Here is a 13,954-nt window from a genome sequence, read left to right as displayed (position 1 = left end):
AATGATGTAGAAATGGAATGAATGAATGAATGGCTGCTATGCCATTAGCTGTGCAAATGATTTCCAAAATTCGGCAAGATATCAACATTCTTAGAATACTTTAGATTGAAAGTATAACTTTTTATAATTATATCATTCTTTAAGGGGTGGGTGGGAGTGGCATAAGACCATTTGTTTTTACTACCGTAGGTTGACATTGCCAGTCCTGTGGAAACCATTAAGTGTTCAGTAATCCAAATGGAAAACTAACCAGTTTGGTAAATGCCAGACCACATAAAGAATTGGTAAATGTGAAAGTGCTCCTGGAAGAATGCTCTCTGAAATGAATTTGAATCCATATGGATGTTTCAAAACCCTACAATGTCTCTCCTAAATCATAGCTCAGGTTCCACTTCTAGAGATGGAATATCATATAGTATCAGATGAACCGCTCCTTAGCAAAGTTCTGGAAAGGACATGAAAGCCGGGAAAAACAGACTCCAAATGCCAGCAGGATCTCAGATTGTCCTCAATCTTATAATGCTGATGTAAAATTAAATCTGTGCTCGATATTATGGGAGGCAGCTTGGCTTTCAGCTTCAAGTGGTTTACTATAACTAGAAGTGTCAGGTATTTGAGCAGGGATCCTTGCATAAGGGAAACAGACAGTTCTGTTTCCATTTTTGCCAGGGGAGTTGTGGTAATATAACCTATTGATCATTTTATCATTTTCTGTAAGGCCTTTGTATAACTAGCAGTAAGTCTAGGAAGATGTGGGCATTCTTGGTGGGGGTAGGAGTATCTTTGCTCAGAGTGCCTCATTCTGTTTTGATTCTGCCAGTTTAGAAGGAATAGGAAAATGGGTGAAAGTTCAAGGTACAAGATACACAGTTGTGCTTTCTCATGGGACTTTCCAAACTTTCCCATGAGACTTTCCGTGGCTGCATGATCTCATCCTAGCAAGGTAACATCTGGGACTTTCCAAGATTGTGTGTTCTCATGCTGGTGAAGTAATCTCCTGTTGAGGTCATTGTTTTCTGAATATGCATACTGTATATTTTGCTTGTGTTTTTCTCAATAAATACTGCTACCTGAGTTCTCTCAGGGTTGGCATTTTTCTCAGAGACAGTTCCCTGTGTCTCATTTCAATGTCAAACCACCATAAATGGTGACCCGGCGTGATAGCTTGAAAGCTATACGTTTCCCGCATCCTATACTCATCGTCGCGGACGCCGACTGGGCCCTCATCTTCTTCGCTGGACGAAGATAGATTCTTTCGTGAGTATGGGGAGATCTCTCGAAGGCTCAGAAAGAGCACATCAGGGAATTGAGAGGATCATTGGGAATAGTTTTGGGTTTGGAATTGGCAGTAGGGGTTGTGCTGTAGGAAAGAAAGAAATTGAGGACTTACTACAGTATGTTTGGAAAAATATTAAGTCATATCCGGAGGGAGGTAGTATTAAAGTAGAGTCCTGGAAAAAGATAGGGAAATTTTTGCATGAGGAGCCTCGTGCCCCTTCTTCAATTTTGTTAACCTGGAGGGTGATAATGGATGCATTAGCTACTTATGAACAACCGCTCCTATCACCCCCGAAGAAGGTTTGCCGCTTTACCATGCGGTGCGTTTGTTGCCGCCGACGGCACCTCCAGATAAATCTGGGGGACTGTCTGGCGCTAGAAATACTTTGTCAGAGGATAAGAGTTTACCTTTAAGGGTTCAGGTGGATGCAGTTACTGCAGCTATTCAAGAAGCAAAGAATAGAGGGAATTATCAGGAGATGATTTGGTGGAGTTTGGAGTAGAAGTTCAACTTAATCCAGTGGAAATTGTCATGGATGCTGCATTAAATCCGCAGCGGGGTGGAAGCCTTTACAGCTCAGAATTTTGAGGGAAGTTAAGCAAGCAGCAAAAGAATATGGTGTTAGAACGCCATATACTCAGGCATTGTTAGAAGCAGTTGGTTATGGAAATAAAATGATTCCGGCTGACTGGAAAGCTCTGTTGAATATGATTTTAACTCCAGCTCAATATTTGGTGTTAGATCAGAAATGGAGACAGCTGGCAGTCCAGAGGGAACAGCAAATGTTACCCCAGATCAGCTTTATGGAGCTGGTAATTTTACAACAGTGGAACAACAGAGATGGTATGCCTGAGGAAGGGTTCGTTCTTCTCCCACAAATAATTTTTCAAGCCATAGGGTCTCTCCCTGACGGCGAAGGTGGTGAGAAGACCTTTACTAACATCAAACAAGGGAACAATGAACCCTATGAAAATTTCATTAGCAGACTGAAATTGGCTATTGAAAGACAAATTGATAATCAATTCGCCCAGAAAGAGTTGCTTTTTAAGTTAGCAGTAGAACAAGCTAACACAGATTGCAAAAAGATTTTAAATCCACTGGTAGCAAGTGGAGAGAGAAATCGCAGATTTGATTAATGCATGTAGGAAGGTTGGGAGTCAGTCTTTTAACATGGAAACTTTAGCTCTGGCTTTACAAACAGGACATGCTCAAAAGGGAAATTGTTTCAATTGTGGGAAGCCTGGACATTTTAAAGCGCAATGTCGGGCTCCTGGAGGAGGTCAAAGTCAGCAGAATAAGAGATCAATGGGACAGGGTGTTCGTCCTAAATCAGTGTGCCCAAAATGTAAGAAAGGATACCATTGGGCATATCAGATGCTCCTACAGTTTTTACTGATGGAGGGAAAGTTTTTGGTGCTTGTGTTTGGAAAGATAAATCTGAATTTGGCATACAAAAGTAACTTCAGAGCAGAAGTCTGCCCAGCAGGCAGAACTTGCTGCTGTAGTTTTGGCTTTTCAAAATTTTCACAATCAGGATTTTAATTTAATAGTGGATTCATTGTATGTGTATAATTTGTTACCCTTTGTAGCAGGTTCTTATTTGTCTCCTGGAATATCACCTGATATTTTAAGATTGCTTTTGTTGTTACAAGGATGTTTGGAGCAGCGTGTGAATGTGTGTTTTGTTGCTCATATTCGTAGTCATAGTAATTTGCCTGGAATTTTATCACAAGGTAATGCCAAAGCTGACAGTGCTGTAACTTCAGTCCTCACTGTCCAGCCATGGGATAGTCATAGTTATTTTCATCAAAACGCTAAAGCATTGGCACAGCAATTTAAACTTACTACTGCAGAAGCTGCTGCCATAATTCAACAATGTCCAACTTGTTCAAAGCAGGGCACGAATATCCCTATGGGAGTTAACCCCAGAGGGTTGAAACCTTCAATGATTTGGCAAATGGATGTTACTCAATATCCACCATTTGCACCTTGGAAATATATACATGTGACTGTGGATACTTACTCAGGATTTTTAATGGCTACCCCTCAAAGAGGTGAGATGGTTAAACATGTCATCAATCATTGCATTAAGACTTTTTCAGTTGCTGGTACACCTAAAACTTTAAAAACTGATAATGGTGCGGCTTATCGGAGCACCGGTTTTGATCAGTTTTGCAAACAATGGTCTGTGGAACATAAATTTGGCATTCCATATAATTCTACTGGGCAGGCTATTGTAGAACGTCATAATTCCACGCTCAAGACCATGTTGACTAAATTAAATAAAAAAGGAGGGAAGCTCCTGGGGCTTCCGGCGATTCAAGATCAATTAAATCTAGCTTTATATACTTTAAATTTTTAAATTTGTCTGGTAACCCCCCTGCAGCGGCCAGCAGGCATTTTTCTTCTCCTTCTACAGATGCAGTGAGACCTCGGGTGTTGGTGCGGTTTCTTCCAGATCCGGCATGGGTTCCTGCTGAGCTGATAACGTGGGGACGTGGTTATGCAGCAGTGGAACATCTTGGTCAAATTCGTTGGGTTCCTGGTCGGTGTGTTCGGCCTGATCATTCGCAGGCACCTGTGAAGGAAGTTTCGGAGGAGCAGGATGGCGCATCTGTGGTTCCTGATCCTGTTGATTCTGCCTAATCTGTCCTGGGCTGCTCGGGTGCGGAGAGAGCAGCGACAGCATGTTCAGCGTGCCGGAGATTTGGGCGATGATTTGTGGACAGATAATAATTACATTAAAGATTTGCGCACAACTGCCAAAAACTTGAACATCACCAATTGTTGGTTGTGTATGCACCTTCCTGGGAGAGTGGAGAAGGACTAACATTGCATGGAGTGCCTTTTGAGGAAAAAGATTTAATAAAGAATGCAACCTGGAGAAAACAGTTGTCTTGTGCTACAACAGAGCAATTCCAGATCCTAACCATGGGAGGTAATCTATGGACACAAATTTCTCGAGGTCTTATCCCGCCTTTGGGAATTGCTATGAACTATAGGGATATTCATATTTTAAATAATTTTACTGTTGTTATGTTTAATGATACTATAAAGAATATTAAGATGATTAATGTAGAAATGTCTGAAATTCGTACAGTTACTTTGCAAAATCGATATGCTTTAGATATTATGTTAGCTGCTCAAGGAGGAGTTTGTGCTTTAATTCATTCACATTGTTGTGTTTTTATACATAATTATGAGCCAAACATTACAAAAACTGTTCAGGACATGGAAGATCGTATTGCTCAGCATCAATCTGGAGCCGATGGGTTTAATGCATCATTCTGGGACAGTCTGTGGTCCTGGCTTCCTGATGGATCATGGTTTCGCTCCTTATTGCAAGGGGTTGTTATTATTATTGCTATATGTATCTTATTATGTTGTTTTATTCAATGTATTCCTAATCTATTACAAATGTGTACCTCAGTCTTCCGGCGTGAGGGATCAGGTCATGAGGGAACTGTGTACTATGCCACTAAAACACCCCTATCTTTGAATAAATAAAAAGGAGGGAATGTGGTAATATAACCTATTGATCGTTTTATCATTTTCTGTAAGGCCTTTGTATAACTAGCAGTAAGTCTAGGAAGATGTGGGCATTCTTGGTGGGGGTAGGAGTATCTTTGCTCAGAGTGCCTCATTCTGTTTTGATTCTGCCAGTTTAGAAGGAATAGGAAAATGGGTGAAAGTTCAAGGTACAAGATACACAGTTGTGCTTTCTCATGGGACTTTCCAAACTTTCCCATGAGACTTTCCGTGGCTGCATGATCTCATCCTAGCAAGGTAACATCTGGGACTTTCCAAGATTGTGTGTTCTCATGCTGGTGAAGTAATCTCCTGTTGAGGTCATTGTTTTCTGAATATGCATACTGTATATTTTGCTTGTGTTTTTCTCAATAAATACTGCTACCTGAGTTCTCTCAGGGTTGGCATTTTTCTCAGAGACAGTTCCCTGTGTCTCATTTCAATGTCAAACCACCATAGGAGTTGAGTTGGACCCAAGCCAGCTCAAGTGGGCCTTATGCCTCAGTTCTGTTTATATCCTTTTTCTGTCTGTACATAATAGTGGTGGTAGTTAGAAGGACATCAATAACTGGAAATATATAAAAAGGTAGTAATACTACTCTTTAGTTCTGATGGTTCCCAGATTTAAATAAAAAAACAGTGGGGACTTAACTATGCTTGTAAAGTAATTTTCATTTTGGAAAGATGTGCCAGATAAGAGGAAAATGTCCAGTGTGCATCACCAGTAGCTGCTATTATCTCATTCTGAGTCCAAGCTTATTATCTTTCACAGAGGAGAAAGCACATGATATGGTAACTGGATACCAAGGCCTGATGGCTCTTTTCCCAAATGTTTGAAATTCATCAAAGTTCCTGAGAATTTTTTTAATGTAATTCCTCAAGAAATGCTACCAATGGGATTCTTATAATCCCTAAATACAGCCCATATTATTTAAATATATCTGAATATTTGGATTAAATCCTTTCTGTCCAAAAGCTGATACCGATTGAGCATTTCCGAATCCACAGGCTGCTCTGAAAGTTGAGCTTCCTCCAACTTCTTTTGTATTCTTTCTGCAAAGGAACTCTGGCTCCTTGAAGACCTAAATAAACTTTCTTCTTCTAAATAAAAAATGAAATTAAGTGCAAGCCAACCTGGCTGTCACTTCTTGACAAAAATAAGCTCCAGGGATAAAGCTTCACTTGCACCCCATTTATCCCTGTATTTTTAAATGTATTTCAAGAGGTTCAGTACTGTGCTTCATGAATGTATTTTTTATGTGTTTTTATTAATTATAGTTATTTGCCATCTTACCTAAGACTTGGTTTTCATCCTGGAACTCTTCCAAAGGGATGTAATGCAAACAAATAGCCAAATGCCCTCACTGAACCCCGTTCTCTTGCAGTCTCCTGTGGTGAAATATTTGGGGTCATCAGGCTGCCACCTTGTGGCACAAACAAATACACGTTTTAGTGGGTGAGGAACTGTAGCATGTCATGCGTAAGGAAGCATTCATTGCTGGGAAGAGTTTGCAAGTGGAAAAAGTGTCTCACCGTATTTCTCGCTTATTTTGCAGAATATTACACACACTGAAAATGCCATTTAAACAACAACAACAGAAGCTTTGGTCACGTGATATAAAAAAGATGTTGAGACTCTGAAAGAGTGCAGAGAGAAAGCAAGATGATTAAGGGGCTGGAAGCTAAAATATATGAGGAATGGTTGAAGGAATTGAGTATGTCTAGTCTTAACAAAGAGAAGGACCACTGGGGACATGATAGTAGTCTTCCAGTATTTGAGGGGCTGACATAGAGAAGAGAGTCAACCTATTCTCCAAAGCAACTTATGAAGGAGAGATTTAGAACTAAGAGGACATTTCCTGACAGCGAGAACAATTAATCAGTGGAATGGCCTGCCTCCAGAAGTTGGGGATGCTCCATCACTGAAGGCTTTTCTGAGACTGGACAACCATTTGCCAGAATGGTCAGCACTAGACTATAATATTTCCAAGGTTCCTTCCAACTCTTCTAATCTATGAAAATTTGATTGTCCTAATACAAATTCCCTTTGAAAGGCTCACCAAGAATTATGTAATTATTATAATTGATTATAACCTACTGGTTTTTATGTTGAGCCGAGAAAAACAGCTCTTTGCTTGACATATACTTCTTTTTTGGCCACTCCAAATTCCTTGTATACTTAACTATCTGGTCAACTATATTGCTTTTCAGTCCCTTTCTCCATTTCTTTCGTGGAATGTTTAATTTAAATTAGTGAATCAATGTCAGAACAGACAGTTCTTCACCTTAATTTTACTTGTACCCTTTAGATTTGGTACATCTGATACCTCATCTTAAGTCTTCTAAAGCAAACAACTTGTAAAAGCAGGAAGCGCCAAGTAGACAGCAAAAGGCTTACATAGGAGGTGGCAGAGTTTCATGAGAGATCTCCCACTGATAACCTAGCACAGGCCCAAACAATTTGTTGTTTTCCAGTTATGTTGTACTGCAACTTCCACAATATCTCTTGCCATTGCCTACCATGCCTGGGACAGAAGAAAGGACCAATCCAAAAAATATGGAAAACCATGAATTTGCTTAGCTTTGAATATGTGAGAACTGTTGTCAGGGGCGGAAACATGCTATTGCCTATTATTTGGCTGCAAACCCATGCGGGTTTATATCCATCCCAGAAAGCATAGCCAATGGCCCCAACCTCATTGTAAAAATTACTGGCAGATCCTTTTTAGCCAGGGTTCACAAGAGATGGCATTAATGCTGAAAAGGGTTGAAATAATGGGAATGTTTCTGGGTGAGGTCCTTCCAGTTTGTCTTAACTCTTTGCTGTCTCCTCAGTCATTAATACAAGGAGCGTTTTCCTCTTACAGTATGGATCATCAAGAGGAAAAGGGCCTTGGGCAGTGGAAGGAAGGAAGACAACAGCAGTGAGACCAATGTTCAGGGTAAAGCCTAAATTTCTCATTTGGTTAGTTGGAAAGGCCCCACCTTAATGTCTCTTAAGTTGCTGAATTTCACATAGTTATTTGTATGAATGTTGAAATCAGTTCAACGTTTTAGTTGACAGGCAGTAAACACTTCAACATTCTCACTTGTACAAATCATAAGCCCAGTATGATACACAGGTCAACAGACTCTTCTCTGAACAAGATTCCAATTATCTGCTTATTATCTGCTTTTTTCTTGTCTACTAAACAACTTATAAAATCCAATTTATTCCCATCTCTATCTCCAGGTGTTGCTGTAAGTGTATTTTTTTCCTTGATTAAGAGGCAGCTGGCAGCTGGATTCATAGATTCATCCAAACTATGAACCAACTTGTTTAGTTTTGTTTATGGTGAAGGATGAACCTAGCTACTGGAAATAATATACTTAATTGTCCTACATTGTCAAATAACTGCTTTTTGAGACAAATTAACATCACCATCAATAGCCTTAAATTCTGGCAGCATATAGATGTGATAAACAAAAACACACACTGAGTTCTTGGCTTTACTAATTAGTGACGAAGATATCAAATTTTGAATTCTAATTGTGTATCTGTACCACTGCTTTTATATTGTACATATACACACCTACAGAAACATGCATGATGACGGTATTGCTTATTTGGCCAAGGCTAAATGCATAACAAAATTAATACCAGTTACCCTGTACAAGGAACATTCCAAAGACAGCAGCTGTCTATGTTGTGGCACAACATAACTCCACCAAGGAGATATCCATTTCAAGAAACTAAATGCTGCCAAGTCACATTTGCACATGCTGGGTGTGTGGTTGAAAATTGTTTCAGTATTTTGGGGGCAACCCAATTATCTGAGCAAAAGAAAAATTCACGTGATTTTTCATGAAGTGATACACATAACAAACTCAGAGGTAAATTCTTCCTATATTAATACTTAGCAATGCTTTTCAATCCTGGCAACTTTCATTTCGGCAATTCCCCAGCTAGCATGTCAAATGCTGTGGGATTCTGGGAGTTGAAGTCCACACATCTTAAAATTTCTGAGTTTGAAAAACACCAATGTGTAATATTGCCACAGAAAAAAATAATTACATTGATTGTGCTTGAAATATGAACCACTGCTTCTGATGTTTACTATAGAACCTGGCCCCAGCTAAAAGACAAAAACCATACATGCTTATAGACAATAAAAATATTATCAAAGATCATGGAACAGAGAAATGCTCATCTTCTATTTGGCTGCCTACTTTTCACAGACATAGCCTTCTTATTGTAGCCTCTAGATGAACTACAGCTTTCAGAATTCTCTTTTGGCATGGCAACAGTTTTTTACTTTTATTTACATTTTTTTTTATTTTTACTCCTGGAAAATAGGTTCCTAATGATCAGGTTATATCAATCCAACATTGTTACTTTAAAACTCTGACCGTGAAAAACAAATGGCAACATAGAGTAGGTCAATAGGAAAATATCAACATTCACCAAATCTTTTAACAGGAAATGCCTCAACAATTGAAAACTCACCCACACAAAAATTGGAGGTATATTTTTAAGCAAACTTGATTATTGTAACATCTAAGGGGTTTATCAATTCCCTATTGTGGTTAATCATAGTTTCTTAATCCACTATCTCAGATAATGATCTAACTAGAATGAGGAAACGTAGTAACAGAACACTAATCTTTTTTTAATGGCTTTAACACTACAGACTCAAAATAATGCTGTGCATCTTTTTCAGTGAGTCATTCACTGCAGTGACTGGTTCTTTTTATGCAGATTCTTGACCATTTCCCTGGATGCTTGGTAAAAAAGAGCTTTAGCTCTCCAAATCTTTGCAATGTTTGTTGCTAATAGAACAAGAACACTAGCATAGAAGATATCCAACAATCAATGATGACTTATAAATAGTTGATTAAAACATTATATATATTTATGCCTGCAGAAGAAGACAGATCAGCAGCATGGGAAAGTTTAATCCTTCACAAGGATTCCAAGGTAAGTTAGACTGTTACTGAATCAGTTTAATACAGGCAGAGGAGGTATTCAGCAGGTTCTGATCAGTTCTGGAGAACCGGTAGCAGAAATTTTGAGTAGTTCGGAGAACCAGCAAATAACTGACTGGCCCCGCCCACATTTATTCTCTGCCTCCAGAGTCCCAGCTTATCGGCTGGGTCTTCTTTGGTTGCCCTGCACAGGAGAACGGAGCTGGAAAGCAAGTTAGTGGGGTGAGTAGGGAATGGGATTTTGCAGTAACCTTCCCCCAGGAGTGGGGTGGGAATGGAGATTTTGCAGTATCCTTCCCCTGCCACGGCCACCAAGACACACCATGCCCACCAAGCCATGCCTACAGAACTGGTAATAATTTGTTTTGAATCCCACCACTGAATGCAGGGGTATCAAACTCACGTCATAACAGCGGCATCACATGACGTATAGGGATATCCCCCACTTTCCTAAACTGGGCATGGGTGTGGCCAGCGCATCTGGCCCACAGGCTGGGAGTTTGACAGCCCTGATCTAATGAATACAACTTGCTACCAACAAATTACACAACCCCATAGGAGTTTCATTTTGTATAATGCCAGATACACTCTCAAATGTGACTGCTCATACAACTGATGAGAGGACATGCAGTGACTCTGACTCTCCATAGTGGCTTTCCCCAGTGATCCATGGTCCTTTTGTGTTAAATCAATTATTCAATGGATATTTGAGAATAACACTGACATTGGAGTTTGTCATACACCTTCAAGGAGCAAACATGTGATTTCTGAAAGATTTGCTGATTCCTTCAAGGCCATGTATGGGAACTGTAAAAAGACACACTAATGACCTGAACAAGAAAAAAAATGAAGAAGTAGTTTAAAGCAAGGGACCTCTGAGAAACACCTCAGAGAGCTGCTTTTTAAAAATTGTATTGATAGTTACATTCTTTGCTGATTGGATTTTCAGTAGCTTCACTAAATGTAAGACTACAAGCAGATGTGTACAAGCAGAAGTAGCCCAGATATATGACCACATTTCACCCCACAATATTTTTTTTATTTTTTATTTATTTGTCAATTGCTTACAAGATAATAGGTATAAGTAAAAACATAGTTATGAAAACATGGATACATATAAGAAAAATAAAAATATATATAAAAGAAACAATAGGACAGGGACGGTAGGCAGCTTGGTGCACTTATGCATGCCCCCTACAGACCTTAGGAAAGGGGTGAGGTCAATAGTAGTAGTCTAAGGTTAAAGTTTTTGGGGTTTGGGGAAGAAACCACAGAGTCAGGTAGAGTATTCCAGACGTTGACCACTCTGTTGCTGAAGTCGTATTTCCTGCAATCAAGTTTGGGGCAATTAACCTTGAGTTTGTACCTATTGTTTGCTCTTGTATTGTTATGGTTGAAGCTGAAGTATTCATTGACAGGTAGGACATTGCAATGTATGATTTTATATACAATACTTAGATTGGACCAGCGTAGTTCTAGGTTTTCTAGGTCTAGAATTTTGAGGAGTGGAGAACTCTTCTTGTGAAATATTTCTGGACTTTCTCAACTGTGTTAATATCAGATACGTAATGTGGGTTCCAGACTGATGAGCTGTATTCGAGTATTGGTCTAGCAAATGTTTTGTATGCTCTAGTTAATAGTGTAATATTACCAGAGAAAAAGCTACGTAAGATTAGGTTAACAACTCTTAATGCCTTTTTGGCTATGTAGTTACAGTGGGTTCTAGCACTTAGGTCACTACTACAAGATCCTTGGCAGAGTTTGGATCATCAACAAGGTCTTGACTATTCAGCCTGTATTTTATTTTCTGATATTTTTTTTTTGCCAATATGTAAGACAGAGCATTTATTTGTTGAGATTTGAAGTTGCCATTTGTTTGACCATTCTGATACATAGTCAAGGTCTTTGTGAAGGGTAGCAGTATTGTTTGTGGTGTTGAATAGCTTTACATCATCAGCAAAGAGAATGCAGTTGCTCTTGATATGATCACAGAGGTAATTTATGTAGAGTATGAAAAGGGTTGGTCCTAGAACACTGCCTTGGGGGACACCACTGTTGACAGGTACAGAATTTGATAGGACGCTCCCAATTTTGACCATTTGTTGTCTGTTTGACAGGAATGCTTCTATCCAGTTATGCAGTTGTTCAGAGATACTATAAGATTTTAGTTTTAGGAGTAGTTTGTCATATACCACTGAAACAAAAGCTTTATAGAAGTCTATGTAGATTGTGTCTATTGCTTTGCCCTGATCGAGTTGTGTAGTCCAGTTTTTGCAGTGTAAGAGTTGCAGATTACATGATAGTTTTTTTCTAAAATCAAATTGTTTATTAGAGAGTAGGTTGTTTGTTTCTAAGTGGAGGATGATGGATTGGTTAATAATTGATTCCATGACTTTACAGGTGACGCAGCATAAAGAGATTGGTCTGTAATTTTCAACTAGGCTAGGGTCTCCCTTTTTGAAGATGGGGATTTGTTTTATTATTTAAGTAAAATAATGGACACAAAATTTAACAAAAAACTGAAAAAGCAAAAAAGCCCCATTTCATCTTTTGTTTTGATTTCCCTCACACGCATAGGACTTGGTGTCATTTTTGCTAAAATGCAGAGTTATCATTCAAGGGTAAATATGGTTTGCTTGATTGTACATAAAGGGATACGGACTCTGGAAAATGTAATACCATTAGCATGACATCAGGTGTCAAAAAATTTGGTACAGAGTGTACTGTACACACAAAAAGCCAATGGCGAATCTTAATCCTTTTTATTGAAGCATATCAGTCTTTAAAAAAAGAAAATAGAGAGGTATACACCACCTTTGTATGTGCTGGGAATGAATGCAACCTGTTTTACAAGAGATCCTTCATAGAATATTTGAGTTCAGAATGTCAAAAAAAAAGCCTTTCCTTAATAAGCTCTTCAGAAGATATTATCTACTCCTACTATTTATTAAAAAATCCTTCTATCAAACAGGCAGTTTTTTTTCCCTGTGAGAAGAACAGAAATCTGATCAACGCCTGTTGTTCCTCTTCACAAAATATGCTATTTCACTTCAAGCAGCTTTTATTTTGATAATTGGGGTGATGTTTCACCTTAGATCACTCTTCCAATATTAATTTCACCAAAATATACAAAACATCTGGCTATTCTCCCCACCCACACCCCTTTTATAAACCCTCTTAGAATAGTAAAATCAACATCTGTGCTTTATAAGGAAGAGGATGAAAGCATTTTCACACGTGGTTGCATTTGTACATTGCTGGCTCTTAACCCTTTTCCTTCCAGGAATTGTCAGTTCACTTCTGTCACTCGGGGAAGGTAAAGAGTATGTTCCCAATATCCAGCCATTTGTTTAACCAACTTAGGGGTTTGCACTTGGTATATATTTCCTTTCCTAAAAGTCTTATTCATAACATCTAGTAGTTCTGAATCAATAAGTTGCCTTTGTCTTCAGAATGTGCTTTGCATCCCCTTTATCCATCAAACCATGTCAGCAAACAACATTCACTTTGCAGTCTTGCTCCTGTGCTGTTAACTATAACTAGGTGCAACAAAATGAAGCAAGTGACTTTTGCCTGTCTCAGTACTCTATGTTGCTTTTATGGGCCAGGTGTATTAGTATAGCATCAACAAAACATTGGCCACATGGTCACTCTCTTTTTACTAACCTTCATTTAAGGGCCAAGCAAGGATTCAGTCATGAATCAAAGTGCAGTATTATATAGAAACAATACTGAAGTGTTATGAGAACAAAAATTGTATTTAGCAAAAAAATATGCATACTGGAAAAAGTAGCCACCAAAATGTGTGCTTTCTTTCAATGGAAATTGATGAGTGAACCTGGAACTGAGGATTGGAAAACTGATGTGGTTATCCATTCCTTTTTCAAACAACTGAATTTAATTCCCAAGACACTCAGAATTGCAATTACAACCAGTCCAGTTGTACTGTTCTTATATGAAAATTCACAAATGTTGATTTTTAAGTGTAATTAACTCTACCTTCAATACTATGCATACAGCTGGGTTTCTGTCCTGATACCAGTTCAAGATAGATATGTATATGAGAACATCTCTCAGGAAGCTGAGTGTTGCATGGGGTGGATGCCAAGAAGCTAGATGGTATACACAGCAGCTGGGCTAAGTATCTGGACAATAGTTGCAAAGAACTAGAGTATCCACACC

This window comes from Notechis scutatus, chromosome 2, assembly GCF_049901735.1.
Source record: "Notechis scutatus isolate UNSWTSFEM ecotype Mainland chromosome 2, rNotScu1.2, whole genome shotgun sequence".
In the NCBI taxonomy this organism is placed as follows: domain Eukaryota; kingdom Metazoa; phylum Chordata; class Lepidosauria; order Squamata; family Elapidae; genus Notechis; species Notechis scutatus.
Note: the sequence above shows the minus strand (reverse complement) of the source record.